Source organism: Meriones unguiculatus, chromosome 1 (genome assembly GCF_030254825.1).
Source record: "Meriones unguiculatus strain TT.TT164.6M chromosome 1, Bangor_MerUng_6.1, whole genome shotgun sequence".
Taxonomy (NCBI): Eukaryota; Metazoa; Chordata; class Mammalia; order Rodentia; family Muridae; genus Meriones; species Meriones unguiculatus.
The window spans coordinates 191329012-191341164 of NC_083349.1; positions in this window are offsets into that span (position 1 = coordinate 191329012).

Here is a 12153-nt window from a genome sequence, read left to right on the forward strand (position 1 = left end):
AGGTTTGGATATCAGGAAGGCACAGTTTCAGGCGAATGACAGTCAGAGACCACACCAAGATCACTTTGACTCTGCTGTAATTTTACTGAAGTCAGGCTAATAATTTTATAGTGATTTCATGAGGAAGCACCTTAAAGTTGGCGTGCTTTCCGGAACATTCAAACTTTTACCAAGGATACAAAGTTTATGTTTTAACTCGAAAGTGCAGCCAAGCGTAAAGCAATGCCCACAAGAAATCTTGGCCTAGAAACTTTCTGACCAACGAAAACAAGAAACAAAAACCTCAAACTGTGGTTTCATTATCACTGACTAGTGAAGGGGAAAGTTAGGAGCTGTAATAGTCCTCCGAGCCAAGTCAAATACCTGCCAAAGTCTTTTTCTACATTAAAATCTAAATACACCTTGGTCAACCATCCTCCCATATGTCTTGCTAAAGACTTATAATCTTCCTTAGAAACAAGACGCTAAAGGGAGGCATGCTCAAGCCTGCTGTACTTGCTTATGCTATTTTTTTCCTTGCTAAGAAGGAGCCCATTATTTCTTTTTCTATTCTTATAATGCTTTCTAATACTAAATCTGATTCATTACTTATTTTTCTTTACTCTATTCTTGCTAAAGCTTTTAGTAATCTATCAAAAATATCTTTTCTTGAATAGTCAGTTGTGCTGTACCAGGAATCATAGAGAAAAATCAAAAGGCTCATTTCAATCCTTCATCTGAAAAAGCAGGATTTTCAGAGTACATCTTTTTGGCGTAGATGGCCAGGGGGAACATCCAGGGACTTCCAGGGAGTGGATTCCCGTAGGAAACGTGTCTCCTCGTCTTAGCAGCATAATTTTATGCTTATATGGCACATTTTTATGCTCACATAGACTCCGGAGTTAGTGTGGCAAGAACCCATATTAAACAACTCATTTTTATTTTTATTTTTATTTTTATTTTATGATTATGGGTTTTCATCTGCATGTATGTATGTCCACCGCTTGCATGCCTGGTGCCCATGGAGGCCATCCCAAGGCATCAGATCATCTAGAAGTGGGGTCACAGACAATGTGAGCCACCATGCAGATGCTAGGAATTGAACCCAGGTCCCCTGGAAGAGCAGACTGTAGGAAGTGAAGAAAGCCCTGAGCGAATGCAGTTACTAAGCAAATGTTTGCCATTGACGTAGGCATAGTCATATCAAGGACCCGCCATCCTCAAGTTCAGGGGGGTTGGAAAGCCCTCCTCGAGACTGAGTACAAGTGTTGACATTGGGTGCAGAAAAGGTCCACCGTAGCTTTCTCTCCCTGGATGTTTATAACCTGAAGACTGTTCCCCTACAGGGAACTACTGAGATTGGCCAAATTTGAGGTCTCCCATGCTCAAGCTACGCCCAGTGTGGCACACAGTCTCCTGCTGCCTGTGGATCAAGATGGAGAACTCTCCGCTCCTTTCCAGCACCAGGTCTGCCTGCATGCCACCATGTTTCTTGCCATGATGATAATGGGCTAAACCTCTAAAACTGTAAGCCAGCCTTAATTAAGTGTATGCAGCTGGATCAAGGAGACCCCAAAGCCCACCCCCTCAGTGACACACTTCCTCCAACAAGGTCTCACCTACTCCAACACTCCTAATAGTGCCACTCCCTACAGCCAAGCACTCAAACACATGACTTTAGGGGGGGCATTCCTATCCAAACCACAATAATCATAGAAAACAGACTCGTTTCTAGACTTACAGTTCTAGTCCATTAATCCCTATGATCATTCTAATGTCAATTCTACATAGTCTTCATCACTGTAGAACCGCTAGCCCTCAGCAAGCACAGCAATTTGAGAATATACGTAATGAGGACAAACACTCCTGTGTCTTTCAATTAGACTCTGCTACTCTCTTCATTAGCATAGGGAGTTCTGCTCACTCTGACTCATTTGACATTTATATCTTTCAAAGTTTAAACTCTATTATGAGAAAGTGCAGTGATATCTTATTGCACCTTTAATGTCCATTTCCTTTTTGATCAAAGAGACTACTTTTTCTTATGCTTATTGGAATTTTAAAATCTTTTTTACAGAGGTGTATTGTCAATTTTCTCTACATGTGTTCCAACTGATTCTTTTGTCAATTATATATGTTACAAATGTCTTCTCTTTGGCTATCTAAATTATCTATTTTTACAAGAATTCTTAATGTTAATATCAAATTTGTAAAACCTTTTTTAGATGGTCAGTGATTTCTTATGTGTTTGTTTTTGCCTGAATAAAGCCACAAAGCCTTTTTCTATGTTTCTATATGCTTTATTATTGTAATTATAATATTTAGATCTGAAACTCATAGAGTGGGGGGGTTGAAATCAAAGTTATTTTTTTCTCATATGGTTATTTAATTCATTTAGCAATGTTTATTGGAAAGGTACTCTTTATCCTACTGCTTATTATTGCCAGTTCTGTCATGAGTAGTGTGTATGTTTGTGTGTGTGTGTGTGTGTGTGTGGCTTTGTTTCTGGACACTGTTTGATACTCATGCCACACTGTTATAGTTACTACAGATTTATAATGAGTTCAGTATCCATGCATTAGTTATTTTTGTGTTGCTAACCCAATATCTGATGGAAGTCTGTTCAGCCCATAGTTCAGCAGACACATGCCATCATGGCAGGGAAGGCTTGGCACAGGAAAGGCTGTGTCTGTAAAAGCAGGAGCAGGCAACATCTGCTTATGACATGGTGCGAACCCTCACAGTCTATACCTGCTTCCCAAAGCCCGCTCTTCCAGCGAGGGACCAAGCCTTCAAACATTCATGCAAAACATTTCACACTCAAACCAAAACAATCCACTTTTGTAACTCCTTCCTCATTCTTGTGTTAGAATGGAATTGGTCTTTTTGTTTATTTGTTTATTTATTGTTTTTTTATTTGAGCTTTTCTTTTCATGAGTGTAAGAAGCAGTGTGTCACATGTGGGTCCCCTAACAATGGGAGTAGGGGCTCTCTGACTCTGTTGCCAGCCTCTGGATCCCTTCCCCTAGCTGGGCTGCCTTGTCAGGCCCCAGGGAGAGGATGCACTTAGTCCTGCTCTAACTTGAGGTACCAGGGTGAGTTGGTCCCCCTTGGGAGCCTCCCCTTCTCTGAGAAGAAGGAAAGGAGAGTACGAGAGTACAAGGGGTTGGGGCGTGAGGGTGGGACTGGAAGGAGAGGAGGGAGGGGCTGGGATCAGGCTGAAAAGAGATTTAATATTAATTAATTAATAAAGAATCAGTGTGTCCATTCCACAGAACAAGACTTCTGGGACTTAGGAAGAAATTTCACTGAATACATGTGTCATTTGGGATGGGGGGATCACACACTATGAATGTTCCTGGTCCTTGACACAGTGTATCCTTTGAGTTTCTAAGATACCTGTTTTATTTTTGTTTTTTAGAACATGACTTGGGGAATGTCTTCATAGCACAGTAGATAAGATGCTGGATCTCAAAATTGTTGCAAGTTTTCTGTATGGAGAATTTGAACATCCTCTGTGATATTTTGTTAGATATTTGATTTTTTTTTAAACTTCATATAACATTGTACTTTAATGTACTTTGTAGCTTTGTTACTGGAACATAGGAAACAAATAGGTTGGTTTTTCTATGTACCCATATTGCCAAATTTATTTCATATAAACAGCATTGGCTTATTGTAGCATACTATAATAGATTTCTTTGTTTAACTACAAAATGTCATTTGCAAATACTCACAGCTGTCTTTCTTTCTTTCCAGTATTTCTACCAGTAGTATACTGACCTTTATTATCTTTTATAAAATGCTATTATATGGAGTTATTTTTATGTATTTATATAAACATATACATGTGTGTATCTCTGTGTGTGTGTGTGTGTGTGTGTGTGCACACGTTCACCTGCCGCTTTGAACATGTGGTGGTCAGAGAACAGCTTACAGGAACCCCTTCTTCCCTTCCACCAGGTAGAACTCGGGGTAGAGTTCCTCCCTAGGCTTGGCAGCGAGTGCCTTTACCTATTGAAGCCTCTCACTGGCCTGCTTTGCCTTCTTGAACTGGTTCAGGCCTTCGATCTAATGTTGGAAAGAAATGAAAGTGTGTGCGCATTTGTCTGTTCTCTTGGTGGGGAGCACCTAATATTTTACCGTTCAGTATAAGCATAGATATGTTTTTCCGCATGTTTAGAAAGCACTGAGAGAGAATTTCCAGACACGACACATACCTATTACCACAATACTTGGGAGGCTGCCATAGGAACATTGGAAGTTCGAGGCCAGTCTCTGAAAATAATAAAGCTGCTTTGTCTCAAAACAAAAATAAACAAACAAAAAACGAAACACAACACTGGAAATCAAGGGCAGAAAATAGCTACCAAAGTACACTTCTAAAGCCAGTGAAAATACATTTCAATGAAGTTGATATATCTGCATTTCAGGTAAGCAAAACTGGGGGAAATTACCATGCTCCACAGGAAGTACTTAGGAGTGGCCTGGGCAGAAGAAAAGTTTACAGACAGAAGCACGGAGATGCAGGTAAAACACGAAAAGCACTGAAACGGCACATACAAGAGAAATCGCAAGTGAATGCTGATTGTAAAGATTCCAAATGAATGTTTCAGTCTCTTGGAGAGCGCTGGGGCTGGTTTGCTTAGTGGATACTGTCCTTGCCGTGGAAGAGTGAGGAGCTGGATGCATATATGAAAGCCGAGTAAGGCAGTATACACCCCTAACCCCGGAGCTGGGGAGGTGCAAAGAGGCAGTTCTGTGGGGATCACTGGCCAGCCAATCCAGCCTGCTTGAGGAGTTCCCGGCCAATGAGAGAAGCTACCTCAAAAGGAAAAAGTGCACATGCACAAACACACAAATGCAAAAAGCATAATGTGGAGCACACAAAGTCTAGCCCTCAGGAGGCTGAGGCTGGAAGATCAGGAGTTTGAGGCCTGCCTGGGCTATATATGGAGACCCATTCCTACCCACCTTCCTCCCAAAAGCAAAGATCTGGGAATTCTATTTAAAGCTGTGATGTAACTTTAAATGAGCCAATGTAAAAAAAGTAGGGTTAGAACCAATGGCCCCATAAGCGCTTGTGTTTGAATACTTAGTCCCCAGTTGTTGAAATGGTTTGGGAAGGATTAGGAGGTATGGCTTTGTTGGAGGAGGGGTGCGATGAGGGTGGGCTTGGGCATTTTAAAAGCCCATGCCATTCCCAGTTACCTCTCTGCTTCCTGTTTGTGGCTCAGGATGTTGCTCGCTCCTCTGCTGCCTCAGTGGCATGCCTGCCTGTCTCCTGCCAACCTTGCTGACACAGTGGTGATCCACTCCTCTATCTCTGGAACTGTAAACACCAAATAAAACCACCTTTCTCTAAGTTGCCTTGGTCACGGTGTCTTGTCAGAGCAATAGAACAGTAACTAGAGCCAAGCTTTGGCAGTGCACATCTTTAATTCCAGCGCTCAGGAGTCAGAGGCAGGTGGATGACTGAGAGTTCAAGGTCAGCCTAGTCTACATGTCTAGTTGTAGGACAGCCAGGGCCACATAGTAGAGCGACTCTGTTTCAAAAATGAAAAGAAAATAAGTACAACTTTCACATTTTTGTGTATTTTAAAAGATACAAAAATAGTTTATAATAAGACCTCATTAGAAAAAAGTAACATTGTAAATCTGGAAGCCATTCATAGCAAAGCTGGAATGTTTGTGATACAAAAATAGTTTATAATAAGACCTCATTAGAAAAAAGTAACATTGTAAATCTGGAAGCCATTCATAGCAAAGCTGGAATGTTTGTGACAAAAGAAGCAGAGAAATATGTAACCACAGCGGGAGATTATGAGACATACCGATAATGTCAGTGATAATGACAAGCAAACAGCGTCAGTGTAGAGAAAAAAGATTCACAGTACACAATTAAGCAATGTTTCTAATTGGCATATGTAAATTTCAGTGAACTTCAGAATACAGATATCCAGCAGCATGCATTTTCAAAGAAGGCACAAATTGAAGGAATTAATATTCTTAAAATGCCCATACTACTCAAAGTGACCTATGCATTTAACTCAGTTCCCACCAGAATACCAATGACATTTTTTTACAAATCTAGAAAACAATTCTAAGATTTATCGGAAAGAAAAAAAAAAAAAAAAAAAAAAAAACTTCAGATATCCAAAGCTTTCTGGAGCAAAAATAGTAATGTTGGAGACAACATAATACCTGATTTTAGGGCATGCTATAAAGACTAAGTTTAAAAAGAAAAGAAAAGACGACACCAGCCAGGAGGGGTGCTGCATGCCTGTCCTCCCAGTACTAGGACAGGCAGAACCAGGTGGATCCCTGTGAGTTGGAGGCCAGCCTGGTCTACAGAGTGAGTCCAGGATAGCCAAGGCTACACACACACACACACACACACACACACACACACACACAAACTGTCTCAAACCCAAACAACAACAAAAACATGGAAATTAGCATTAAAAACATACAAACTAACAGAATGGAGAATTCAGAAATAATTCACTCATCTACTGCCAAATGGTGTATACTAAAAGTGCCAAAAACATACTCTGGAGAAAAGACAGCTTCTGGGTAACTGGATAGCCACATATATAAAACTGAAATTTGACTTCTCTCTCTTATATTGTATAAATATTGACCCAAAATTATCAAACACATTATTATAGGACTTTAATCTCTGAAAATACTAGAGAAAACTTTAAGGGAAACATTTAAAGTTATTAATTCAAGTGATAATTTGGAAGTAGAAATTCAAACTCTCAGGAAGCATGCAAAAATGGATACGTGGAACCATATAAAACAAAAAGCATATGTATGTATGTATGATTTGCAATGATCTGGATAGACACCTCCCAAAAGAAGAAATACAGATGTCTGACAAATAGAAAAAAAATGCTTGAGGAGGAGGGAGGGGCTTATGGGGGGATACAAAATGAATAAAGTGTAATTAATAATAAAATAATAATAATAATAATAAAAACATAAGTTAAAAAATGCTTAATACCACCAGCCATCAGAGAAATGCAAATTAAGACTTTACTGTACAATGAAGTTCTGGAGAGGTGGCTCAGCAGTTAAGAGCACTTGCTGCCCTTCCAGAAGACCTGGGTTCAATTTCTAGCACCTCATGGTGAGTCACAACCATCTGTAACTCAGGTTTCAAGAGGCCTAATGCTGCCTTCTGACCTCTGTGGGCACTAGACACACACATGCATATAGGCAAAACATTCTCCTATATAAAATAAAAACAAATCAAAGTTTTAAAAACCATACTGCACAATGAGATAAGACCTCACCCCAGTTAGAATAGCTATTATATAATAAATACATGCATAAAATAAATAAATAACAAATACTGGTGAGGATGTAGACAATAAGGAATCCTTATATAACAGTGAGTGATGTGTCAGGAATGTAAATTAGTCCAACCATGATAAGAAGCAGTATGAATGTTCCTCAAAAAGACTAAAAATAGAACTACCATATTGTCAGCTGTATCACTGCTGGGCATACATGCAAAGAAAAGGAAGTCTACATACAAAGAAGTCACCTGTATAATAAAGTCCACGTTTATTAAGTCACTATTATGGAAATTAGCCTAGTGACTATTAGCAGACAATAGATGAAGGATACTGTGTTAAATGAAATAAGCCAGACACAGAAGAACAAGTTGCATGAATTCCCTCTTACATGTGGAAATGACAAAAAGGAAAAAAATAAAAGGAGCTGATCTAAAAGTAGAAGAGCAATTAATTGCTAGAATTAAGAAAGGTGTGGAGAGGGTGAGTTTTCCTGGAGAGAGATGAGCAAGCATCTGTTCATTCCAACCAGGGCACCAATGACAAACCAAAGAAACAATTCCACCAGAGTCCAGCTTGGTGAATCAATTCATTTCTTGCGGTTACATACAGGAGCACGGGTAACCAAAAATTCTACCCCAGTGTGGTGACAGCTCACAGAAGTTGCATCCCTGGGAGTTTCCTGCCAAGTGGCCAGGCAGCCCTCCCAGACTCCTCTCCTCCAGCAGCTGCTCTTCATAGAATCTCACAGAGAGGCCTTGTAAGTCTTCCTGAACTTCCTGAGTCATATGAGTCTCCATCCTTCAAGAAAGGTAGGTTACCATTTGGAGGAAACGGTCATACAATAGTTGTGAAGTCAAAGGAATGGTGTCTGGAAAATGGTTATTGTTCAGTGTGTGAACATAGGGAAATATCACAATAGTCTCATTAATTTGTGCAATGAGAAATAAAAGGCTTGAACAACAGGAATCTGAGGTCTGGCCTCTCTGGTGTATAATCAATGCAGTAGTTCGTCTTCCAGCTCTGACTCCACTCTCCTAGAAAGCAGAGGGCAGGTGAGAGTTTGTGTGCTCAGGACAGGTGAGACAGCACCCACTTGATGAGTACACTCTGAGTAGAGACTGAAAGTCATATTTTGGAGCAATCTAACTTGTTCTACACAATTCTAAAATTAGATGGCCTATTCCCAGAGGTCAGATGGAACCAGACTCAAAAGACCAAGGCCTAGCTCAGCTGCAGATCTAGCTCAAAGTCAGCCTGGTCAATGTAGCAAGACTACCTCAAAAAAAAAAAAAAAAAAAAAAAAACAAACAAAAAAAAAAACAACAAAAGGACTGGAGACACAATTCACTGACAGAATGTTCACCCAGCAGGTAAGAGACCTTTAGTTCAATCCCTGGCCTATGAAACAAAACAAAACAAAACAAAACATCAACTGCCTCCAGATGAGGCAGCATTTGTGGTAAGAACTGAAAGCCACAACTGGGGAGGTGGAGGGTGAGGAAAAACACATTAAGTAAAAGTGACTTGCTACAGAGAAGCTCCAGAGATGAAATGTGGATATTTTCCAGCATGAACAGGGGAGAGGCCCATGCTTCCTCACCCCTAGCTGAGGAGCTCTTGGCAGTTAATGGCTGTTGGGGGATGGGAGTCATTTTGGCTTCAGAAGTGTTAGGTAAATTGTACTGCTCATGAGGCAATAAATAAGCCCTCCACACATGGACATTCAAGCAGCCGTAATTAAGTTCAATGGGTTATTAAAAGGCGGGGACATAAAAGTAAGAGGACGACTCTGTTGGAAAAAAGGAGGTCCACGGGAGGAGGAAGGAGAAGCAAATGTGGGGGCAGGAACATGATCGAAGTCCATAAAGCACATGTATGAAATTCTCAAAGAATAAATAATAAATCTTTTAAAAGAAAAGTGGACATTTACTGAAAATTTGGGAGTGTTTCTGAGCTTCTCGGGTCATTCTGGTCTATGTCTCCTGCTTTCTGGGCTACAGCACCCATACTGGGATCATCCTCTGTAATTCACTCTTATATAATTGCCTGCCTATCTAAAATGACCTCATTGTCTCTCCCCCTCCCAAACTCATGTTGAAACTGAATCCCCAAAACAGCAGAGAACTTAGAAAGGTGGGACCGTTGGGAGGTGTCGAGTCGTGAGGTTCTGTCCTCTGGAATGCTACTGCACACCTGTGCGGACTCACCACGCCTGGCTCTCAGGTCAGGGCTGTGAGAACCAAGCGCCGTCCGGGAGGGAGAGAACGGTCACCCCTGCAGACTAATTCTGCTGCCACCTTCATGTTGGACCATTCTCCCTCCAGAACCACGAGAAATAAATTTCTGTCCTTTGTAAATACAGAAATTACTCGTCTTACGTATTTTGCCCCAGCATCACCAACGAAACACTTACATACACGCACACACACACACACACACACACACACACACCCTCGCACACACACTCTGAACACTGCACAACACTGCCAACTCTGGTCAGCTATATGTCAAGTGCATGAGAGCTCTTGCTTAAGCAACATTGTACTCCTCTTTTCCTTTGTTCTCTTATTGTTGTCTTTAGCCAAGTTTCCTCTCCTTTTTAGCGTTCTTAATTTTTCCTGCTAATGTGCGTAACTAAAGCTTCACGCACCTGTGTTTAAAAGCTGTGGGAAAGGTCTCTGAAGCTTGATGAAGCACAGGGTTTAGGGGAGGAGCCTAAGGAGGGACCTGGACAACTTGAGTGTGAGCTCACAAGCAAGACTACTTACGTGTTATCCTCTCCCGTGTGCTACAACTTCCGAGCTATTTTTGAGTGTGTAAGATGCAAAATTGACAATATCGGGTCTGCTGGGTGTGTGGACACCCTATGGATACAGGGGACAAGAAAGAGCCTCTAACAACTGACTACTTGAACTGACTGGAGGGCCAGCGATGGACCAGTGAAAGTGACAGAGGGTCGTAAATGTGAATTGCCGGAAATAGGGAAGAAGCTAGAAGAAGCTATCGTTGCATTGGATTATTGGGACAGATCTGTGTTTAATTTGGGGAAATCCTCCTTTAGTGCAAAGCAATCGCTTTGAATTTCTTTGAAGCTTTCTAATGGGTTATGGCGATTTTATGGGTACTTACACCCTTTTGGACACTCCTTAGAAATGAAACTACTCTGAGTAGCATACACACCTACCACTTGGGCATTTTCTGTCATCCTCTATGACTCCTCCATAACCCTGGAATTCTCACATCTCCTCTCCAAAGACTGACAAAAGACTAAACAACCAAGAAAATCCTCCTAATTGTGTGACCATTCAGTCTAAGTTGTTTGCCCATTTGATACCTTAGCCCGGCTCCTTTGTTCTTTGTGGATTCCATCTGTGCAGAGTTGTAAACCCACCAAGCTTGTTGGCTTTTCTGCTTTCGTAGTTTATTGTGCCAAATCTTTCATTCTGGTGGAAAGGCCTGTAGACGTAGGTGTACGTGCCACAAGTCAGGTGCGTGGTGCTTTGTTTTAGAACCACCGTTTCTTGTAAAACACAGATTTTGCCATGCTCAAGAAGTAAGAAATCCACAAGTTCCTTTTCTGAGTCATTTAGTTAGCTCTAGAACCTGTAGTACACATTACTAGGACAATCCCAATAGAGCTGGCCTCACTCATTTACAAAAATGTACGGAACTTCTCTTAGAGTAAGGCTTTTTTGAGAAATTACAGTTTCTGACCTCAGGCCTCCCACAGCTTTGTAGCCATGTCATAATAAACTGCTAAATGCCATAGCAGAGAAACATGTTAAACACAAAATAGAAAGAAAAAGAAAAGACCTAAGAGGCCAACAATTTGCATTCCAGAAAGTTGAAGGTCTCCTTTAGAAAACACGAATGGAGTCTGGAAGACAAGAAATTTCTAGAAGAAAGGAAAAAGAGAGACAGACAGACAGACAGAAGGTGGAACCTCCTGTGAGCCAAAAATCTCAGAAAGACTAATAATGCATTCTTCAAAAAGAGTTGTACATGTAGGTAATGTCATTTATTCAAGGTTAGACAGTGAGAAAGCAAGAGAGTGAATGTTTGGGTTTGATTCCAAAGTCATCTGTGATATTTCTTTTTATTTTTTATCTTTGAGATTATAATGTAATTATATTTCCTTTCCCTTTCGTCCATCCAAACCCACTCATATACCCTGCTCTCTTTCAAATTCATTGGCTTCTTTTGTCTATGATCTTTGTATAGCATCATACTGCATGGTAGCAAGACAAAACACTTTAAAAGTTGTATCATGCCATCTGTATAAAATTCAAGAACAGAGACCATGGATCCGTGATGAAACAGGCCCAAACTGTACATACTCCATCCCTCTTTATTCTCATTCTGCCAAATGAGACTTTTCTGTGTTGCCCAGGCTGATCTTGAACTTGAAGTTTCCTCAAGAGAATCTCTTTTCCCAGGCTCCAGTTAGCAGAGGCTACAGGCAGGTACCAGTGTCTTTGGATGTACATATTTAGGGAAGAGGGAGACTCAAAGTGCTGGACAGATTTCACAAGTATAAATACATCTCAAAAAAAAAAAAAAAAACCAAAACACACATTAAATTGCCAGGTGTGATGATTCATACCTGCAATCCCAGCACTTGAGAGGCTCAGACAAGAGAATTGCCATGAGCTCGAAGGTTAGTTTGAGTTACTATCTTAAAAAAAGAACTCACTGGGTTGTGTCTTTAATATTTGTGTACTACATAGGATATAAATGCATCCTAATAAAAATTTAAATTAAAAAAAATTGAAAATTGATTTCTGTGTTTTCATAATTTTTTCCACAGATTAGTTGAAATTTTTTTTTCTAAAGAAAACTAATTACATGCAAAAACAAAAGGTTAGTC